The 24967-nt window shown below is 33.9% G+C and overlaps 1 long non-coding RNA gene across 1 annotated transcript in view; it reads left to right on the top strand.

The window, feature by feature from the left end:
* Positions 1-24967, top strand: part of LOC141541201 (uncharacterized) — a 101433-nt gene that overhangs the window by 9750 nt on the left and 66716 nt on the right. Inside the window, exon 2 of the long non-coding RNA XR_012481681.1 lies at positions 1333-1413. This is a non-coding gene — a long non-coding RNA (uncharacterized LOC141541201). The remainder of the gene's footprint in view (positions 1-1332; positions 1414-24967) is intronic.

Consider the following 24967-nt stretch of genomic DNA (forward strand, 5'->3'; position numbering starts at 1 on the left):
GAACTAGGAATAAAAGCTAGCTAGGACTAAATCTTCTTCTTGCTTGTGGGGTAGAATTGATGTTTCTTTGAAGAGATAGAGAGATAAAAGGCCTATTGTAAAGTCAATTGTGGCTATCTTTGCTGATTAAGGGAGAGAGAATTAATTTACTTCCCATTTCCCTATATAACCTCCTTGGGCTCCCCTCTTCCCTCAACCCACACAACCTGTTGTGATTTTTTTTCATTTAATGTACTCCTGGTGTAGATTTTTTTCTACCAAAGCAGATTGGTACCTCTTCTGCAGCTTACAGTCTTAGGTAAAGTGACTTGTTCAGGGCCACACAGCCAATGTATGGGCAGGGCATGTTGGATTAAAATCTTCCTGAATCCAAGGCTATTTGTGTATCCTGCATATCACACGGAATCTCCCCTGGATATATATATCCAGGGGAGATTCCGTGTGATTATACATATTTAATGGAGGCAAGCCAACCAAACAATCCCCTTCAAAAATTTTCTAAAGCAATGGAAATAGTTATAAGATGAATTTCAATTAGTATTCATTATAACTATCAAATTAATATTAAAACAAATTTATGGTACACTGGAGTGTATTTTTATATGCTAGTTGTACATTTTATAATGCACTAGGGTTTCTTGTATAATCAATATGCATAGTATAATTATCCCCATTTCATAGGCCTTGGAGCTAAGGGAGTTTTACTATTTTAAATTATTAACAGTTCAGAATCACTACATCACTGGGATTTTTAAAGGACATATTGCTAGTGATACCATATTACATTTTATTTCCTGATGAATCTTAAATTTAGAAATGTCATCCCAATTGTAGTATTGTACATATGAGAAAATACATATTACAATAATTTATTTCATAACAATTTTCAAGGAGCAGTGAATGTGGCAAAAAGTAGAGATGAACTGATTGTGTTTATAAGTGATCATACTTTAAAGATCTGACTAAATATGTCATTAATTAAAAAATGCATCTTCTTATTGAACTAAAACATGATGTTCTCATCATCTTTCTTGAAAAATGTATTTGTGCTCCAGTTTTTAATATAGCAATCACAAGAACACTGAATTTTAATATTGTGTTAAAATGACAAACCTTTAAAATGCATAAGAAGGGGATGTAACTCAAAAATGCCACAGATTTTTTTAGCATATTAATAAATTTAGTAACTTAATTCAACCAAAAGTATACTGAAAGCACAATTTGAAATACTTAGCAAAGGAAATGAACAGAAATTGGGTTATATGTTAAAAGTGGGGCTAGAGGGAACTTTTCCATTACCTGGAATAATTTTTTTTTCTTTTGTCCTTGCAGGAATATTATGCCTCAAATAGTTCCCAATGTGAACATATTCCTCTATTCAATTATGGAATAATATTTCCTAGAAATAGGGAGGTAAGCACCTTACTGTCTTCCATTCTGATTGCCATTTTTTTTATTATTGAGTTAAATCCCAGACATATTTAGGAAGGAGAATGTGATGAGAATTTAAAGGAAGAACACCAGGATGATGAAAGACTGGAGACTGTGAAATATAAGGATTAATTGAAGAGTTTAGGAATGTGTAGTCTTGAGAAAAAAAAAGATTTAGGAATTAGGGGAATGATGGATATCTTCAAATATTGAAAGGATTATCATAGGAAAGAAGGATCAAATCTCTTCTTTTTGGCTCCGGTTCAAAACTAGCAGCAAAGTATAATGTTTCTGAAAAGTAGATTTAGGTTTGCCTTGGGAAAATACCTCTTGAAACTGAGATTATAACCAAATAGAATAGGCTGTCTGACTCAAAAGATAAAGTTGAATTTAAAGATTTTTCAGTAAAGGCTAGATGATCACTTACTTGGTTTCTTATAAAGTTTCCTATTGTTGGTCTAAAAAGCCCCTGAGACCACATCCAAACCAGAGTTTGGAAGAATCTATAATTTTTGCATTTTCTGAATTCATATATTGCTATGTTGATGCCTTGATATTGAACTTTCACATTTCATATTTATTATAGTATATTATTGTTATATTAAATTATCTTTATTATATGTTTTTGGTGTAGTTTTGTTTTGTTTTTGTTTTTGTAGATATGTTCCTTACCACTTCTACTCAGCTGACTATACAATAAAGTCTTTGGAGGCAAGAGATTCCATTTTGCCACTTAATCATCAAACATCTGTCAAACACCTAGTATGGGCCAGGCATTGTGCTAAATACTGGGGATATAGTGACAGATCAGGCTAAACTATTGGGATTCAAAGTAAGACAGAAACTATTCCCTGCCTTTTAGGACCTAACATTTTACTTAGGGAGACAGCAAGATAGCATGTAAATAATTCAATGGTGGTATTTTTGCTGTTCAGTCATGTCTAACTCTTTCTGACACTATTTTTGTTTTTCTTGGCAGAGATACTGGTGTAATCTGCCATTTCCTTCTAAGCTCATTTAATAGATGAAGAAACTGAGGCAGACAGGATTAAGTGATTTACTCAGGGTCACATAACTACCAAATATCTGAGACTCGATTTGAACTCATGAAGATGAGTCTTTCTGATGGCAAGCCCAGGGCTGTCTACTGTGCCACCTAATTGCCCTAAATAATTAAATACCAACAAGATGCAAACAGATTAGTTAGAAGAGAACTTTAGAGTGGAGGGCTTTTATAGTCTGGAAGTGGTGGTAGTAGTTTAAAAAAAAAGACTTCCTGCAGAAGTAAGAGTCTTTGTCTTCAAAATCTTAATATTTTAGAAATTCATCTCTCAATTGCCATCTGTCACTCAGCATGCTATCTCATACATGGTAATTCCTTGATAAATCATATCTAAATAAATGAATTGATGGAAGAAAGGAATAAATATCTTGACCAGTAATAAAAATGTAGCAGAAGAATTTATTTTAAATATATTTAATGTTTGTGGGGAAAATACTTTTGCCTCATCTGTGAACTTTGTCTTGTCTCCTTTAAGCTTATAGGAAGAATATTCTACATTTTGAATATTACATTCTTATAAAGTGTGACTCCTATCCTTTAATTTCCTCTTATCATCTCCCATCATCTAGAATCTCTTATCTCTTCATTACTAATAAAATTACCTTGACTTATTTCTTTGGGCCATTCTTTTAAAAAATTATATATATATATATGTATATGTATTTGTGTGTGTGTGTGTGTGTGTGTGTGTATTTTGGGCTTGCTCAACCAGGTCACTTCAGGGATTCAGATTTGGAGTTTGAATGAAATGAAACACTAGTGAACCATAAGACATGATAAAAATGATTAGTAAAAGGCAAATAATAAAGAAGATATAATTCCAAAGGTTAAAAAGTTAGTAATTTATGTAAGGCAATTAAAGGGCTCATTGGATATAAAACCAAACTTGTAGTCAGGAAGTTCTGAGTTCAAATTGAGTTTCAGATAATTATTAGGTATGTGATCATGGGCTAGTCAGTTAATCTCTATTGGCCTTAAACCATGAGAAAAAATGGTAGATCCAGTATCTTTGCCAAGAAGGCTCCATAAACAGTATGATCCACAAAATCACAAAGAATTGGACAAAACTGAAAGATTGAACAATTTGGATGCAATGGTTATTTCCTTTGAGCTCCACATTTACCATAGCAACTCAGGACATTAAGCCAGAAAAATGTTCCTTTGGATATCAGTGGAGATTTCAGCAAAACTTGCTATTTTAAATCCCCATAGGTTAAGTACACCTTAGGCAACAAGGAAGTGTAAAGGGCTAGAACTGAGCAAATGCACTTGGATAATGAAGCATGTAAAACTAATTGCCAATTGGATGGTTCCCTATTAACTTGTTTGAAGGTTGACCCTCCCCAGCTATTCTGTGCTGACTTGATTGGTGAGACAAAGAGGGGGAAGTGACATGTGTTGGGGAGTAGGAGAAGGAAGAGGAAATTGAGATGCTCTCTCTCTCTCTCTCTTTGTCTGTCTGTCTGTCTGTCTGTCTGTCTCTCTCTCTCTCTCTCTCTCTCTCTCTCTCTCTCTCTGTCTCCTCTCTCCCTCCTCTCTCCTCTCTTCCCTCTCCCCTCTCTCTTCTCCTTTCCTCTTTCCCTTCTCCCCTCTCTCCTCTCCTCTCTCCTCTTTCCTCTCTCCTCTCTCGATTTAATCCCCTGACCTTGACCTTAAAACGATCAAGAATAAAGACATTTAGTTATCCTGACTCCTGCTGATTTCTGGGAAAACAAGAGTTCCACCAAGGAAGTCAAATGATCTCTTCACCTCCTTAAAAGTCCAGCCCAGTGAACAGCTATTGATCCCACCACAATGTCCTATGTATCTTCTCATATACCTCATTTTCCTATCCATTATCACTACTATCATCTAAGATCAGGTCTTCATTAACTCTACCTTGGATTATTATGATAATTCACTGGATAATATCTTTAGTTTGACATTGGGGATCTCCCATTATCTGGTTCTAAACTACCCGTCCAGCTTTACTAGAAACTCTAATTGCCTTTATATGCATTATGCTCTTGTATTCAATTGAACATAAGGAACTGGAGATTAACAAATATTTTTTGAATATTTACTTATATGTAATATCAGTTCCCATCACTTTTAGAAAATGCGTTCTATTTTTCCTTTCTTTGCATTAGGTACATTTCTAACCATCTTATTAATTTTTGTGAACTTTTCTTTCTTTTTCTCATTTGCCCCTGTGTCTCTTTAGAATCCTGTTATTTCTAGTTTTTTTAATACCTTTTGTCATTAGTTCCATAAAGAGATTATGACTATTAAAGATTTAAAAATCATACAATAACTTGGCTAAATAAAAATAATGTTGTAATAAGGGTAAAATTTGGCTGTTGTTTTTAAGTTCTTTTCAAGATTTTCTCTTCATTTTTAATCCAAAGTATGGACACAGCTATTAATTAAACAAAAAATACCAAGAGATTATTGTGATGAGACATGAGAAAAAATTGTTCATGGGCTTTTAAAAACCATATTAGAATATTCAGTGGGAGGTTAAAGATATTCTGGGGCCCATGGATGGTGTTTTTTCATCTTTAATCTTAAACATGAAAAACTATTTCTAAAACTGAATGTGTACATAATTTTTCAACATTCAATTACTTCAGTCCCAGATGCATTCATCTATCCAGATGTTAATTTGCTTGATTAACAGATGAAGTTAACATAATCCTAGACTGTATTTGTAAAAATACAAGATTGAAACAAGGGATATGATAAATGTAGTCAACTTCTCCCTGGTCACAGTACATCTAATGTAATGCTGGAGAAACTGAGGCAAGATAGAGATTAGAGAGTTTTTTAATATTTTATTAATTGGAGAGTTTAATTGACTGGACAGGACTCTCATCTCAAAGTATCCAATAATGAATGGGGGAATAATAAACACTTTTATAGCTCTTCAGACAAAGGAAAGGAAAAAGAGCGGGAAAATTAGAAGCCTTTTCAGGATGGGGGGGGGGGAGTTGTAAATTTTTACTAAAAGCCAGAGTCAGAATGTTTGAATAACAGAAGTAAAGATGTCAGTGAAGTATCGGAGATAGTCTTATCTTTTGGAATATTTTAGAGGGGCAGTGTCATAAATTCTTGGGGGCAGAAGGAGCTAGGAGTCAGGAAGTCTGATCTGCTCCTCATCTCCCATTGACAATTTATAACCTTAGAGCAAATGGTCCTCAGTCTTAATGAACCAGGGGGGGTTTACGACTTAGGGGACTGAGGCAGAACAGTTAAGGAAACTGAGATAGAACAATTCAGGGAAACTCAGTCAGGACAATGAGGGAAACTAGTGCAGGGAAACTGAAGTAGAACGGCTCAAGGAGACTGTGGCATAACACTGGAAGACTGTTGAAGTTCTTACTTTTAATATGATATTAACATAATGGATTTTTTTTTTTAAACAAGGAATTAAGTGACTTGCCCAGGGTCACACACCTAGTGAGTGTTAAGTGACTGAGGTCAGACATTTGAACTCAAATCCTTTAGACACCAGGGCTGGTGCTCTTTCTACTGTGCAATTTGGATTCCCTGGAATTTATTGAAGTGAGGAAGGTAGTGAATTACTAAGGAAAGAGTGCTGCATGGGAAGTCAGAGGATCTAGATTTGGATGTTGTGCTACCATTAACCATCAATGAGATCTTGAATCAGTCACTTAACTGTACTAGATCTCAGTTTTCTCAACTATAAAGTACAAGTATGATAGCTAAAATCTTTTTGAACTATATAAATTTATAATTTCGTAATATTTGAGAGAGAAAGGGTGTGAGGGTTCTGGAGACTATGAAATATATGGATCAGTTAATTGTAATGTTCTCTCTAAAATGTAATGTTTTCAGTTGAGGTTTTCTTGGGGTCTCTAGAGGCAGCCTTTGTTTCAGTTAGAGTAATCACCACAAGTGCAGCCAGGTATTAAAGTCCAAATCCTTTATTATGTCCTTCAAAGTCCTATCTCCTTCATTTGGGGCTCCGCTACTTTTCTGGAGGCCTTCCCAAATCTTGGTTTCAATGGAGAAGCGAAGGACAGCCTGTCACCAAAGTGGTGTGAGATAGGATGAATCTGTGTAAGTACAAGGGCTTGTGCTCCAGCCTTCAGTCTCTAGGTTTCTGTCTGCTTGTCTCTAAATCTCTGAGTTTGTCTGAGCTTATATGCTTTCTTATCATAGGTTGTGAATCTTGTAGAACTGTAGTAGGTACTAAGTACATGTACTGAACTACCATTGTCTTTATCAATTCTACTGCATTAGTAAGAAACCTTTGTTTCAAGTTCAGAGTTCTGGCCCATAACAGTTAACCTGAAAAAAAGAGGACTTAGGGATGCAATAGCTACCCTTGTGCATTTAAAGATCTATCATGGAGATGAGAGTTTATACTTATTCTAATCAGTGTAATAGGAAAAATTAAGAGCAAGAGACAAAAATAGGACAGTCTGATTTCAAATAAATACAAAGAAAACATTTCCAAAAACTAGAATAACCTAATGATTGAATTGCTTAATAGTAGAGTTGCCTGCTTCAACAAATACCTAGTTCCTCCTCATTATCTTTAAGTGAAGTTAGGAATGTTGTAGAGTGAATAACAATTCAGATATCATTTAGACTAGAAGTTCCCTTCCACGTAAAAGCTTCTATTGATGTCAAATAAACAGCTGTGGAATGACTTTGTGGGAAAGTTATTCATATAGCTTCTGAAGACAGAAAGAAACAGGTATTTCTTGGTTCTTTCCAGTCCCCAGAGGTCATTTCAATTTTCTGCTGCAAAGTAAAACTGTCAGATATTTCTGCAGAATAATTCTTTGCTTGTATTAAGTAGATATAGCTTGAACTAATTATATATTTTTATGTGATAGACATAGAACGAATGTCTACGTATGTGATCAGGAAAGTATGAGAAGGGATGCTTTGAGGGTTTCAAAAGGTATTTGGGAATCTAAAAGAATATTTGGTTTTCATTTTAGATCTGAGAAAATAAAAGACTAGGTAAGTAAGATGTCTGAATTTCAATGTTTTATTCACATTGGATTATGTTAAAAATGTGAATGTTATTATTTCAAATAAAATCAGGTAGGAATATGATTATTATTTTTATTATTCTATAAATATCACATATTTATAGAAAATTTTACCCAAAATTTGTAATAGATATTCCAATATTTCATATTTCCTGATATCATCAGTGAAAACATCCATGATCTTATCCATGTAGATATATATATATATATGTATATACACTCATACTAATTCACACATATATGTATGTTCTCCATTTATATATTATCATTTTTTTGAGATTCTTATATATGCCCTTCTTTTCTTTAAATTGTTTTATTTTCCTCTGCTGTATTCCTTACTTACTTTATTCTTCCCCTTTCCCTTTCAATTCCCTTCTCCACCCTCAAGCAGGCTATAGTTAAAGGGTGTATATATATATATATATATATATATATATATATATATATATATATATATATATATATATATATATATATATATATGTGTGTGTGTGTGTGTGTGTGTGTGTGTGTGTGTGTGTATTTGTGTGTGTGTGTGGGGGGTATATACATGCATGTAATACACCCCACACACACACATTTCTCTCTTAAGCAAGCTACATTTAAGAAAAGATATATTTATGTATACATATATAGATATATACATACATACATGCACACATCTCAGCTACACACATGTATTTCCTATCCCTGCTGACTCTTTTTATTAAATTCTGCTCCATAACTTGACTTATTTTTTTTTTAAATTAAATCTTTTTATTCACAAAGCATATGCATGGATAATTTTTTCCAACATTGACCTCTGTATAACCCCGTGCCACATATTTTCCCCTTCTTCCCCCATTCCCTCCCCCACCCAGCAGGTAGTCCAATACATGCCAAATATGCTGAAATACATGCCAGATCCAATATGTGTATACATATTCACAGAGCCATCTGATTGTACAAGAAAAATCAGATCAATAAGGAAGAAAAAGAAAAACTGAAAAAAAGAAAAGAAACAAAATGCAAGCAAATAATAACACAGAGAGTGAGAACCTCTGTTCCCATGATTCTCTCTCTGGGTGTAGATGGTTCTCTTCATCACTGCATAAATGGAACTGATCCGAATCATCTCAATGTTGAAGAGAGCCACATCTGTCAGAATTGATCATCATATAATGTTGTTGCTGTGTATAATGCTCTCTTTGTTCTGCTCATTTCACTTTGCATCAGTTCATGTAGGTCTCTCCAAGCCTTTCTGAAATCATCTTGCTGGTTGTTTCTTACAGAACAATAGTATTCCATAGCATTCATATACCATAATTTATTCAGCCAATCTTCAATTGATGGTCATCCACTCAATTTCAAATTTCTCTGAAAAGAGCTGCCACAAACATTTTTGCACATGTGGATCCCTTTCCCTCTTTTAAGATCTCTTTGGGATATAATCCCAATAGAAACATTACTAGATCAAAGGGTATGCACAATTTGATAACTTTTTGAGCTTAGTTCCAAATTGTTCTCCAGAATGGTTGGATTCATTTACAGTTCCACTAACAATGTATCAGTGTCCTAGTTTTCCCACATCCCCTCCAACATTTTACATTATCTTTTCCTGTCATCTTAGCCAATCTGACAGGTGTGTAGTGATGTCTCAGAGTTGTCTTGATTTGCATTTCTCTGATCAGTAGCGATTTGGAGCACCTTTTCATGTGACTACAAATAGTTTCAATTTCTTCATCTGAAAATTGTCTGTTCATATCCTGTGACCATTTATCATTTGGAGAATGGCTTGAACTATTATAAATTTGAGTCAATTCTCTATATATTTTAGAAAGGAGGCCTTTATCAGATCCTTTGGGTATAAAAATGTTTTCCCTGTTTATTGCTTCCCTTCTAATCTTGTCTACATTAGTTTTGCATAACTTGACTTATTATTACTTAATCTCCCTCTACTCAGAAATTTCTTTCTTGTCTTCTTTCCTCACCCTTTGCTTTCCAACTACCTATCCCTCCTTCCTTATTTCTTTATAAATTTTGGAGAGTTCTATATCCTTCATGATATATAAGTAGGGTTACTTATTGGATATATGCCCTTCTGTAAAGCTTCCATATATGATCTGTATTACAAGCTATAGTCTGTCTTACTTCTTATAATGAAAAGATTAACAGAATACATACCTTTATTGTTGTGGTTAAGCCATTTTCAGTTGTGTCCAACCCTTCATGACTCCATTTAGGGTTTCTTAGCAGAGATAATGGAGGAGTTTGCTCAAGCTAATTTGACAGATGAGATAATTGGATCAAACGGGTTTACATGGCTTGCCCAGTTTACACAGTCAGTAAGTGTCTGAACCTGGATTTGAACTTGTCTTTTTTATTCCAGAGCAGCTATTCTATCCAGTGCATCACTAGCTGCCTAGATAAATACCTTAGAGGTTAATAGACCTAATATTCTTTTTCAATGAAGATATATATATATATAAATATATATATATATATCAATATCCAAATATATATACATATATATGCCTCTATATGCATACTTACACATATCTATATCTTTATATCTATCTATCTATCTATCTATCTATCTATCTATCTATACACATACACACACAGACCCAGAGCCATTTTTCTATTTAGTTTTTAGCACGAAATCAAGATGAATTATGATAGTAGTGGGTTGTGAGTAATTTTATTTTTCCATTTTTTTTTAATTTAAAGATAAATCCAAAATTTAAAAAAAAACAAATAAAAAAATAAAAAAGAGAGAAAAAGGAAAACCAAAACAAAATGAAATAAAACAAAACATTGACATGTGCCCAGCAGAATATCAGGGAGGATTCAAAATATATAATAATAGATTTCTTCCACAAAACATATATAATAAAAACATATTCATGACCATCCATCCTTGCTTCATTGTGGGTTATTCTTTTGTTCTCTCCTGTGCATTTTGTGCTTTATTCTTCTTTCATCTCTCACCTACTCCAAGCAGGCTATATTTGTAAGTGCAGATATATTTTTGTACACACACACATACACACACACACACACAAAAATATATTTATATATATATAGCTGCCCCACACCCACATACATAGAAATATCCATATATCCACCTATATATACTTACATACATAGCCACACACACATATACACATTTATACATACATAGACATGCATCTAAAATAATATTAATGTGACTGACATATATAAATGATTTCTAGCCCTACTTTTTTCCCCCTAAAAAAATTCTAATTCTAATCCTTGTTAGCCCCCTGGAGGCCCCAGAATCAGTTGGACTCAGGATAAGCAAAAGTTTGGTCTTTAGGGGGAGAAGTGAAGGAGATCGACAAACTGCCACACACTCTCCATCGATTGACATCCCTTCTGGTTGTCCTCCTCCAAAGTGACTCTGGCTTGTTTTACTCCACCACCTAATTTCTCCTATGATTATCTGTATATACCAAAAGATCAAGCCAGCACAGAATAGTGAGAAGGGCCATTTTCCAAGCATATGCTAATAGAATATTGTCTAATGGATAATTAGCCTTAAGTGCTCAGTTGTCTGATTCCAGTGCACCTATTCATCGTTTCAGCCCTTTACACTTAGTTTTACTCCTTAGCTTGCTTAGCTATTATTTAACCTTCTCTCATTCATGGATCCCTCCTTTATCTTCTCTCCTACTCTCTTCCTCCCTTTTTAACCCATTCCCATTAATCTAAATACCTTGTCCCACTCCCATTAATCTAAACATCCTGCTATACTCTCCCTACCCCTTATTTTTTCATAGATTTTGGAAGGTGCTCTACCTTTCAAGGTATATATATATATATATATATATATATGTGTGTGTGTGTGTGTGTGTGTGTGTGTGTGTGTGTGTGTGTGTGTGTGTATGCGCATGTGCATATACATTCCTTATTTAAGCCACTCCTGATATGAGTAGGTTTTCAGAATTACCAGCCTGCACTACCCCCTTTAATGCCTTTGTGTCAGTTCTTCCTTTGCACTTTATTTATAAAGCTTAGGTACTATTTTTAACCTTTGCCTACACAGTTTCCTAAACAGTTTTTTCTAAACATTCATATCATACACAACTCTGTCCCATTTTTCTTTTAAACTACCTGATTACTGATTTCAATCTTAAACTAAGATGACTTTTGATGGCTCTGGATATTGTGGACTACTTTGGTAACTTTGGTATTTGACCAATATTTAAGTGCTCCATAGCATCTTCCCAAGCTTCCTTTATAGCCAATTAAAGATAAGGTCCATATCTTCTTATTCCACCAGGGAAGCCTTCTTATGTTCTGGTAGACACCCCTAATTCATTTATAGATTTGAGTCTTGTCAGTCCCTCTCAACCTGCTTAGCCCGTCTACTGCGAAATTTTTATTAGAGTGTGACTGTTGTCCAGGCTATAGTTTTTTGAGCCATAGCATAAGTTGGGTAGTAGGTGAACAACCAAAGGTGTTCTGAAAAGGATTCAGTAACCTGAATACTTCATATAACCCAGTAGATACTTCACATATTATACATTTGTTAAATTTAATTGAGTTGAACAGAAGATGTAATCCTGAAATAATTAGAAAAACATCACATTAATTTGGCCATTTTTCTTTCTTCCAGAATATGTATTGAATTAAAATTAATGTTGAAAATATTTGATTCAAAGAGTATTTCAATTTGTACAACATATGACCTAAATTTCACAAAAAGAGTGATAGTTAAAAATAAAACAGAACAAATATGAAAAGGAAACCATTTGCAAGCTGTAATGGCTCCTATACAAGCCTTTTTGGGGAGGCAAATACTAATGATTAAAAACGAATTCTAAGTTAATGCTCACTTGATTCACATATTTGGAGCTGACTTTAACTTTATTTAAACAAAAAATATCTTTTCTTTGGCTTTAATTGACAAAATCACTTTCATAAGTTTAGGTTACTTCAAGTTTTCTAAGTTGCAAAATAAAGGCATTGGACAAAGTGCTAACAGCATTCACAGTTCATGAATTTTGATGTTACCTGGTCTCTACTGAAAATAAGGTATTCAAACAATGTCCAAATGATCACTTCTCAGTGATGTTCCAGGAAAAATTATTATTATTATTATTATTATTTGCTTTGGGAAGAATGATTTCTAAGGATCCATTTTAACCCTAACATGGATTCAAAGACTGGACTGAGGTTGTCCTACATATTGGCAGCATGAGAAGAAATGCCAGGTCATTATCAGGGATTAATTTTATCTATTTTTTTTACTCTTTTATGTAGCATATATGGCTTCTCTACAGAATGACAATAACATTATGAAAATGAAAAAAAAAGATAAAAATGCAAAAAGTTATTACCAACCATAAAAGCAATCTCATGTGAGAGGGCAACACAGCAATGATGTCTTACAGACTCTAAGTGAGGAAAGAGTGGAGCATGCATATATTACAAGAGAAATCACAAATGTGTGGTACAAACTAGCATGAAAGAAGATGAAGGAAAAATGATGAGTAACTTTTAAAATGCTGACAAGCTTGGGTAAATGCTAACCAAGCAGAATGGAAAAATTAGAAATCTACTTTAAAAAAATGTCTGAAACATAAAAATAAATTCTATTTAAAACTGAATGGACAACAATCTACATACATTGAAATGTGGAAAAGAAATAAGTTTTTTGGATATAAATAACAAAAGAAAGATGATTCATTAGGTAATTTTAGGAGATCATGAGAAAATCATGAAGGAGCTAATTTTAAATGCCTAATGAATTTCAATTTGTTACTGTTTGCAAAATGCTTTGAAGATACCATGTGATGTATGTGTGTTTGGCAGGAAAGAAAGGGGACAACAACTATGTAAAACCAGATGGAGTGTGAAAAACATGGAAGGAGGAAGGCACAGATTCAAAACAGTGGGGAAAAAAAACTTGCTCTGAAAGAAGTTATTTTAATTGTAATTTGGAGTAACTTGAGCTGAGTATTTTGCATGGAAAAAATAAATGAAAATGTTTGATGTTCATTTCTGAAAGTTCTGCTAAGTTAGCAAAATCAACAAGGAAGATAGTATATTTCTTCAGGAGGCCATTTTTCTTCTTGTTAAGAGATAGATGATCTGGAAAATTTCACACTCATGGAGATGGCAGCAGAGCTTTGGGGTTGGCCTCCTGTGCAAAGGCTTTTTAGTTTGTGGTCAGAGCATTTTTGCATATGAATGATATCTGTTTAAAATTTGGATTCTTTTCTTGTTATCTTCCCCATTTTTTGGTGTTCCTGGTTGTATCAAGTCCATTAATATTATTTTCTTATCATATCAGGAAGCTATTCTTTTCTTTTTAAATTTTTTTCAATCAATAGTATTTTATTTTTCTAAATAGATGTAAAGATAGTTTTCAACATTCATTCTTTTTTTTTTTTTTTTTTTTTTTTTTTTGGAGAGGCAATTGGGGTTAAGTGACTTGCTCAAGGTCTTGTATCCTAGTAAATGTAAAGTGTCTGAGATCAGATTTGATTTCAGGTCTTCCTGACTCCAAGACTAGTGCTTTACCTCCTGCCCCATCTAGCTACCCCTTGACATTGATTCTTTTTTTTTTAAATTAAAGCTTTTTATTTTCAAAATATATACATGGATAATTTTCAACATTCACCCTTACAAGATCCTGTGTTCTATTTTTTCCTTCTCTTCTCCATACCTTCTCCTCTAGATGGCAAGTAATCCAATATATGTTAAACATGTGCAATTATTCTATACATATTTCCACAAATGTCAACATTCATTCTTATAAGATTTTATATTCCAATTTTTTTTCTCTCTCATTCTCTTGGACCTTCCATTTCCCCAAGATAGTGAACAATCTGATATAAGTCAAGCATGCACAATCCTTTTAAAGTATTTCCACTTTTGTCATGTTGTGCAAAAAAAAAAAAAATCACAGTTAAAAGGGGAAAAAGCTGCATTGCTGAGAAGTCAGGTCCATCACAACTGATCATCACATAACCTTTCTGTTATTGTTAATGGTGTTCTCCTGGTTCTGCTCACTCAATTCAGCATCAGTTCATGTAAGTTTTTTTTTTCTTCAGGTTTTTCTGAAATCAGTATGCTCATCATTTCTTGTAGAAAATAATATTTCATTACCTTCATATACTATTACTTATTCAGCCATTCCCCAACTGATGGGCATCCACTTAATTTCCAGTTCCTTATCATTACAAAAATGCACTGCTACAAACATTTTTGCACATGTGGATCCTTTCCTCTCTTATGATCTCTTTGAGATACAGACCCAGGAATTGGGGGCGGAGCCAAGATGGCAGAGAAGATACACATGCATTTCTAAGTTCCTTTCTACCCTCAATACCAACTAGTTAAATCAGCCTCAAAATTAACGCTGGACTGATAAAAATCACAAGGATTAGAAGCACAACTTACCAGCCAAAGAGAATCTGGAATTTCGACAGAAAAGGTCGGTTTCCAGGGGAGGAAAAAAAAGACCGGCACAGACAGGGTTGAACTAGGGGCTAGCACATTGTGCCAAATGGTCTGGGGAAAACTCTGGGATTAGAGAAGCCACAGCCTATCTGGCATAGGCTGAGAGCTCTACTCTGCTTGTAAAACAGCAGATCAGAAGAGAAATCAAAGCCACTTTAAAATAAAAAACCAGAAAATATAACCACCCCAAGCCAAAAGTGACCCAACACTGATCATGGCACAGCTGTGAAGCCGCCTTCTGCTGTCTGGGGCTTTTCCTTGGGGCAGTTAAGAACTGGGGGACACAACCAGGGGCAGCCTCTAATCCACATAGTTTGTGGCTCAGCTTGAGGCAGTGAAATTCTCGCAGTATCGAAACTCCAGCAGCAGCAGAACTCCTGCAACAGCAACTGTTCTTCCTAGGCAGAGTCTTCCAGTTTTAGCCCAGGGGCTTTTCATGTGTCAGCTGCTAATATCCACGGCCCCACACAAGGCTTTGGATGGGGTTTGTGATGGTTTTACTGTTCAGCCTCTAGCCTCAGGGCAGTTGTTAGGCCACAAAGCTGGGATCCTTCACTGGGCACTCCTCGCCCCAGCCATGCTAACCACCTCTGAGTCATTTGGGGGGAGGGAGAGGAAATCTCTCCCAGAGCTCTCTCATAGCCTAGTCACAATTTTGCTCCTTTCCAGCCTATCTGGGAGGAAGCTGGTAAGTTTCCTACCCAAAGGGCTGACTCCAATGAGTTTTAATAATGAGTAAGAAACTGAAGAGAATGATTGACACTTTTTATACAGAGCCCCGAGGAAGCTAACAGCAGACAGTCTCCAGATAACACCCTAAAGGGGATATAGCTGCCCCTCATCACATAACTCTCTCCTAGAAGAGACTATTAAAAAATTAAGAGAGTTTGAAGAAAAATGGGAAAAGGAAAGAGAAGCTATGATAGAGAATAATAACACCTTTAAATTTGAGTTGGAAAAAATAAAGAATTCACAGGACATGCAGGGAAACAAAATTTGTGAATTAAAAAAGGTTAAAAAAATCACAGGAAAGTAGGATTTCTGAATTAGAAAAGATAAAAAATTCCCAAGAAAGTAGGATTTGTGATTTGGAAAAAGAAAATAACTCACTTAAAAAAAAAAAAGTGAAATGGAAAAAAATTCAACAGAGCAAAATAATTCATTTAAAAACTCAATTGGACATATACAAAAAGAACTAAAAAATGTGAATGAAGAAAATAACTCATTAAAAATCAGGACTGAACAAATCGATATGAATGATTCATTGAGAAACCAAGAATCAGTCAAACAAAACAAAACAAAACAAAAATAAAAAGCTGAAGAATAACGTCAAATATTTACTAGGAAAATCTATAGATCTGGAAAATAGGTCTAGGAGAGATAATCTGAGGATCATTGGACTTCCTGAAAATTATGATGAAAAAAAGAGCCTAGATTCTATTTTACAGAAATCATCAAAGAGAACTGCCCAGAGATAATAGAAACAGAAGGAAAATAGGCGTTGAAAGAATTCATTGAATACCTTCTGAAAAAGACCCTAAAAAAAAGAACTCCACAGAACATTGTGGCTAAGCAGCAGAACTACCTAACTAAGGAAAAAATATTACAAGAAGCTAGAAAAAACAATTCAAATATCAAGGTGCCAAAATAAGGGATACTCAAGATCAAAGGATCGAAGGGCCTGGAACCTGATATTCCAAAAGACAAAAGAACTAGGATTGCAACCAAGAATAAAGTACCCAGCTAAGTTTAGCATTTTCTTCCATGGAAGAAGATGGACATTTAATGAAACAGAGGAATTCCATTTGTTTCTAAGAAAAAAAACAGACTTAAACAAAAAATTTGATCTACATCCACAAGACTCAAGAGAAGCAGAAAAAGGTAAAAAGAACTCTTGAGAACTGTATTTCTGTTGTGGATATACAGAATGTCCACATGGATAATTTGATTTTACTGATATAACATAAAAAGGGAAGTAGTAAAGAAAAGGGGGTAGTATCAGAAAAAAGGGAAGGAGTGATAAAAAGAGGGAAACTACATCCCAGGAAGAGGCAAAGAAAATTTACCACATATGAGGGAATTTAGAAAGGGGGAGAAACATTGTGTGAATCTTACTCTCATCAGATTAGGCTCAAAGAGTAAATAATTGACATATTTGTTTTTCAGAGAATTCTCTCTCACCTCATTATAAGGGGGGAGAGGAAAAGGGAAAAGGAAAAGAGGAATAAGAGAAGGGTACAAGAAAGGGGAAGGGACATAAAAGGAGGGGGGAGGGATACTAAAAAGGGAGGTCTGTGCATCACAAGTGGGGTCCATAAATTCATTACTGGGGAAGGGGTTTAGGGGGGACAAGGGGGAAATAAGAATAATCAGGGGATAATATGATGGCAGGAAATACAGAATTAGTAATTTTAACTATAAATGTGAATGGGATGAACTCTCCCATTAAACGGAGGCGGATAGCAGACAGGATCAAAAGTCAGAACCCTACAATATGTTGTTTACAAGAAACACATGTAAAGCAGGGAGATACATACCTAGTAAAGGTAAAAGGCTGGAGCAGAATCTATTATGCTTCAGGTGAAGCCAAAAAAGCAGGGGTAGCCATCCTTATCTCAGATCAAGCAAAAGCAGAAATTGATCTAATTAAAAGAGACAAGGAAGGAAACTATATCCTTCTAAAAGGTAGCATAGACAATGAAGCCATATCAATACTAAACATATATGCACCAAGTGGTATAGCATCTAACTCCCTAAAGAAGAAGTTAAGAGAGTTGTAAGAAGAGATAGATAGCAAAACTATAATAGAAGGAGATCTCAAACTTGCATTCTCAGAATTAGACAAATCAAACCATAAAATAAATAAGAAAGAAATTAAAGAGGTAAATAAAACATTAGAAAAATTAGGCATGATAGATCTTTGGAGAAAACTGAATGGTGATAGAAAGGAGTATACTTTCTTCTCAGCAGTTCATGGAACCTATACAGAGATTGACCATAAATTGGGATGCAAAAATCTCAAAATTAAATGCAGGAAGGAAGAAATAGTAAATGTCTTCTTCTCAGATCACAATGCAATACAAACTATATTCAACAAGAAGTTAGGGGTAAATAGACCAAAAAGTAATTGGAAATTAAATAATCTTATCTTAAAGAGTGACTGGGTGAAACAGCAAATTATTGAAACAATTAATTATTTCACCCAAGATAATGACAACGATGAGACATCATACCAAAATTTGTGGGATGCAGCTAAAGTGGTAATAAGGGGAAATTTTATATCTTTAGAGGCTTACTTGAATAAAATAGAGAAAGAGAAGATCAATGAATTGGGCCTGCAACTTAAAAGGTTAGAAAAACACCAAATTAAAAAACCCAACCAAAAACTAAACTTGAAATTCTAAAATTAAAAGGAGAAATCAATAATATTGAAAGTAAAAAAAAAAAAACAAACAAACAAACAAACAAAAAAACTATTGAACTATTGATTTAATGAATAAAACTAAGAGTTGATTTTATGAAAAAAGCCAATAAAATAGATAAACCTTTGGTAAATCTGATCAGAAAAAGGAAAAAGGAAAATCAAATTGTTAGTCTTAAAAATGAAAAGGGGGATCTTTCCACCAATGAAGAGGGAATTAGAGAAATAATTAAGAGTTACTTTGCCCAACTTTATGCCAAAACATTGACAACTTAAGTGAAAGGGATGACTACCTCCAAAAATATAGGCTTCCTAGATTAAGAGGAGGAGGTAAACTGCTTAAATAGCCCCATTTCAGAAAAAGAATTAGAACAAGCTATTAATCAACTCCCCAGGAAAAATTCCCCAGGACCAGATGGATTTATATGTGAATTGTACCAAACATTTAAAGAAGCATTAGCCCCAATGTTATATAAACTATTTGAAAAATTAGGGGATGAAGGAGTCCTACCAAACTCCTTTTATGACACAGACATGATACTGAAACCTAAACCAGGTAGGTTGAAGACTGAGAAAGAAAACTATAGACCAATCTCCTTAATGAATATTGATGTTAAAATCTTAAATAAGATATTAGCAAAAAGACTTCAGAAAATCATCCCCAGGATAATACACAGTTATGAAGTATGATTTATACCGGAAATGCAGGGCTGATTTAATATTAGGAAAACTATTAGTATAATTGACCATATTAATAATCAAATTAATAAAAATCATATGATCATCTCAATAGATGCAGAAAAAGCATTTGATAAAATACAATATCCATTCCTACTAAAAACACTTGAGAGTATAGGAATAAAAGTACTATTCCTTAAAATAGTCAGCAGCATATATTTAAGACGGTCAGTAAGCATAATATGTAATGGAGATAAACTGGAACCTTTCCCAGTGAGATCAAGAGTGAAATAAGGCTGCCCACTATCACCATTACTATTCAATATTGTATTAGAAATGCTAGCCTCGGCAATAAGAGTTGAGAAAGAGATTAAAGGAATAAGTGTAGGAAATGAGGAAATCAAACTATCACTCTTTGCAGATGATATGATGGTATACAGAACCCCAGAGATTCTAATAAAAAGTTATTAGAAATAACTCACAACTTTAGCAAAGTTTCTGGATACAAAATAAATCCACATAATCCTCAGCATTTTTATACATCACCAACAAAATGCAACAGCAAGAGATAGAAAGAGGAATTCCATTCAAAACAACTGTCCATAGTATAAAATATTTGGGAATCCATCTACCAAAGAAAAGTCAGGAATTATATGAGCAAAATTACAAAATGCTTGCCACAAAAATTGTCAGATTTAAATAATTGGAAAGACATTAAGTGCTCTTTGATAGGCTGAGCTCCCAAAACTAATCTATTTATTTAGTGCTATACCAATCAGACTCCCAAGAAACTATTTTAATGACTTAGATAAAATAACAACAAAATTCATATGGAAGAACAAAAGGTCAAGAATTTCAAGGGAATTAGTGAAAAAAAAGTCAGATGAAGGTGATCTAGCTGTACCTGATCTAAAGCTATATTATAATGCAGCAGTCCCCAAAACCATTTGGTATTAGCTAAGAAATAGACTAGTCGATCAGTGGAACAGATTTGGTACACAGGACAAAATAGGGTACACCTATAGCAATCTAGTGTTTGACAAACCCAAAGATCCCAACTTTTGGGATAAGAATTCATTATTTGAAAAAAAACTGTTGGGAAAACTGGAAATTAGTATGTCAGAAATTAGATATGGATCCACACTTAATACCATATACCAAGATAAGATCAAAATAGGTCCATGATTTAGGCATCAAGAATGCTATCATAAATAGATTAGAGGAACAGAGGATAGACTACCTCTCAAACCTATGGAGGAGGAAGAAATTTATGACCAAAGGAGAACTAGAGATCATTATTGATCACAAAATATAAGATTTTGATTCAGCTTTTGTACAAACAAAACTAAAGCAAACAAGATTAAAAGGGAAGTAACAAATTGGGAAAATATTTTTACACTTAATGGTTCTGATAAAGGCCTCATTTCTAAAATATATAGAGAACTGACTCTAATTTATAAGAAATCAAACCATTCTTCAATTGATAAATGGTCAAAGGATATGAACAGACAATTTTCAGATGATGAAATTGAAACTATATCCACTCATATGAAAGTGTTCCAAATAACTACTGATCAGAGAAATGCAAATTAAGACAACTCTGAGATACCACTATACACCTGTCAGATTGGCCAAGATAACAGAAAAAGATAATGATGAATGTTGAAGGGGATGTGGGAAAACTGGGACTCTGATGCAGTGTTGGAGTTGTGAAAGAATCCAGCCATTCTGGAGAGCAATTTGAACCTATGCCCAAAAAGTTATCAAACTGTGCATACCTGTAATGTTCTGTTGTCTCCAGAAACTGCTGATCACTATCATGGAGGAGATCTGCTGTCTCAACACAATCCCAGACTAGATTCTTCTTCCTCCAGAGAGCCGTCCCAACTCTGTCCTAGAGTAGACTCACTCCTTGCTCAATGTTGTCTTCTTTTATCCTCCTTTTTATATCTTTTATATCCTTTATATTCTTTTATGTCCTTTTTAGTAAAAACCTAACACATAGCCTTTGATCCAGCAGTGCTACTACTGGGCTACTACAGAAATACTAAAGATGGGAAAGGGACCTGTATGTGCCAAAATGTTTGTGGCAGCTATTTTTGTAGTGGCTAGAAACTGGAAAATGAATGGATGCCCATCAATTGGAGAAGGGTTGGGTAAATTATGGTATATGAATGTTATGGAATAATATTGCTCTATAAGAAATGACCAACAGGATGAATACAAAGAGGTTTGGAGAGACTTACATGCACTGATGCTGAGTGAAATGAACAGAACCAGGAGATCACTATACACTTCAACAACTATACTGTATGAAGATATATTCTGATTGAAGTGGATATCTTCAATATAAAGAAGATCCAATTCACTTCCCATTGATCAATGATGGACAGAAACAACTACACCCAGAGAAGGAGCACTGGGAATTGAATGTGAATTGTTTGCACTACTGTCTTTCTACCCAGGTTACTTATACCTTCAGAATCCAATTCTTACCGTAAAACTAGAAAATTAGTTTTACACACATATATTGTATCTAGGTTATACTGTAACACATTTAATATGTATGGGATTGCCTGTCATCTAGGGGAGGGAGTAGAGAGAGGGAGGGGAAAATTTGGAAAAATGAATACAATGGATAATGTTGTAAGAAAAAATTATTCATTCATATGTACTATCAAAAAATTATAATTATAAAATTAATTAAAAAAGGAATTATAAAAAAAAGAGATACAGACCCAGTAGTGAAATTGCTGGATTAAAGGATATGTACAGTTTTATATTCTTTTGGGCATAATTTCAAATTGCACTGCAGAATGGTTGAATAATTTCACAACTCCACCAGCAATACATTAGGATCTCAGTTTTCCCATAGTCCCTACAACATTTATAATTATCTTTTTCTGTCATCTTAGTTAATTTGAGAGATATGAAGTGATATCCTCAGAGTTTTCTTAACTTGCATTTCTCTAATCAATAATAATTTAAAGCATTTTTTCAAATCACTATAGATGCCTTTAATGTCTTCCTTTGAAAACTGTTCATATCCTGACCATTTATCAGTTTCTTATAAATTTGACTTTGTTCTATATATATATTTTACAAATGAGGCCTTTATCAGAAACACATACTGTAAAAGTTGTTTCTCAGCTTTCAGGAAGCTATTCTTTTTTCCACAATTTCATGGTTAAGTTGCATTACTTATAGTTATTCTTCTGTGCATACTATTGGCTCTTTTCCAGTCAGTCCTTTTCTGAGCACTAGCAATGACTTTCTGACTATCTTACTGTTATCCAAGTAATCTCAACATTTGTTATGGGCAATAGAGCTGTATTGCAGTAAAGATAGATGTTATATAGATGGTATAGTAGAGAAACTTGTTCTTTCTAGCAATATTTATGAAACAGCTATTATTGACAATGTGCTAACTACTGGGGGATAAAAAAATGTTAACCAAAATATAAAACCCTTACCTCATGTCTAGGTTATGAGAAATATGTACTAAAAATCAATTTAGAATAGATATATAAGAAGAATAAAAAATTGTGAGATGAGATCATTGGAAAGATCACTTATTAGCTATGGTAATCAAGTGGAGATATTTGAATTGGTATTTGAATCTAATTCAATTCAGTAAACATTTTTTAAATGCCTACTATATACGAGGTACTATGCTAGACATCAGATAATTAGCATGAATATAACAGATAGAAAGAAGGAGTAGGGAAGAACATCATAGACATACTGGATTCTGTGAGTAAAGACACATAAGTGGAACAGCTGGATGACACAGCAGACAGAGCAATGGTCCTGAAGTTAGGGATAACTAAATTCAAAATCTGGTTTCTGACACTTATTTTGTGTGATGTTGGGCAGGTCATTTAACTATGATTATCTTCCCTCCAAAAAAAGCAGAAATGGAAGTATGAGGCAGGTTAAAAGGGTAGGAATAGTCCACTTTGGCCTGGCCATAGACTATGTGAGGTGGAAAAATATGGGACAAAATTAGAGAAGTAGGTTATGATGAGAGTGATGATCAACATGATAACTAGCATTTTTATAGCATTTTAAGGTTTGCAACAAATATTTTCCTATTTGAGCCTTGCAAAAACCTGGGGAGAAGATGGTATTATTTTGTTTTGCCCATAATAGGATTCTGTAATGGACACAGGTTAAGTGACTTGTCCAGAATTTGTGATTTCTTATTGTCTAAATATCTAGAATTTGGTAAGTGTCTGAAACAAGATTTTAACTTTGTTTAGCTTTGAATGCCAAGAAGGTATATTGGATAGAGCTGAAAGTTTTTTTTCCTAAACAGTGCACTTATATGATAAGAATTATGCATTAAGAACATGTCTGATTACATACAGTCAGATCAATCTGTAGTATACAGTCTGTAGTATACAGAATGAATATTAGAGAAAGTGGAAATAGGGAGTTCTTTTAGTTGCTTATTACTGTAATCCAGGCACAAGATGGTGAAGATCAGAATATTGATCAGTTTGTATTTACTCAGTTTATTAAGGTTTCCAAAGAGCTTTAATGTACATTGCCTTATTTGTTTTTACGGTAATGATAATGATGAAATGACAGATGAAGAGACAGAGAGTAGTTGGACTTGGTTAGGTGAACAAAGCAAAGTGGGAATAGGAGTCAAAGATGAGAAGCCCTGGAAAGACAGTCAAGAGAGTACTGATTTTGAATTCAAAGAACCCAGGTTCAAAGATTACTAATTGTGTGACCTTTAGTGAGTCTTGTGTAGCGAATGGAAAAATGGACTTTCAACCACGAAATGTCTGTTTTCAAAATCTTGTTAGTTTTGAGATTCTGACTAAGTTACATTTTTGGCCTTCATTTTATACTTTTTACAAATAATTTTATCAACACAACTTAGGGAGATAGGTGCTATTATTAATCTCATCTTGTAGATGAAGAATGAAGCAAAATTGATTAAATTACTTGTTCAAGGTAACTTAGTTAATAGGTGTCTGAAGTCAGATTTGAGTTCAGAGCTTGTTTCTAAATGTACCATTACTGTATCAACTAGATACTTCATGTGTAAAATGAGGTAATTTTTCTGAAATCTAGGGTTTATTAATTTTTTTAAAAATTATTTTTAACCCCTGAATAGGACCCCAGAATAATGTTACAAAATGCATAAAATATATATAGGATTAAAAAGAAAATCAATTATATTGAAAAAAGTAAAAACAAAACAAAACAAAAAAAAATTTTTTTTGAAGTAATGGACCCTGGTTTAAGGACCCACAGACATAATATTCAAGATGCCATTGAATCTAGCTTCTTTGTAATATTGTTTATGTTAATGGCAGGTGGACTTTCTTTTTGGTGGCATCACAGAATTAGTAAAGATTAACCCCATTATTTTTGTTGTTCAAACTTTATCAGTTTGTGGGACTTACAGTTATCATACAATAAGTTCTTCCACCAAAGGAGAACAGAAACTGAGATTTTTCTGGAATCACTGAGTAGGTAAGTGATTTCACCAAAATCATATAGTTCATAATTAAGATTGGATTCACAGTCAGGTATTCTGAATTCAGATTGAATATTCTTTTCAGCAGACATTTTAATTCCTCTTTATGTATTATGCATACTTTAATATGAGATTTGAAGCCAGATTTTCCTAACTCCAAGACTGTCCACTTACTCTTACACCAGAATTCTTCTCAGCCTCAATATATGCACACAGACTTATATAATTTTGAGGTGAAGTTGAGACATAGAGAAAATTTTTATACTTAAATTATGAAAAGAGACCTAAAGATAGTTTCTACAATTACAACAATCTGATATTATTGTAGAAATGCATATTCCATTTACTGAGGGAGATCTCTACTTTATTTCACAATACAACTTTCAGAACAGTAA

Source organism: Sminthopsis crassicaudata, chromosome 4 (genome assembly GCF_048593235.1).
Source record: "Sminthopsis crassicaudata isolate SCR6 chromosome 4, ASM4859323v1, whole genome shotgun sequence".
NCBI lineage: Eukaryota > Metazoa > Chordata > Mammalia > Dasyuromorphia > Dasyuridae > Sminthopsis > Sminthopsis crassicaudata.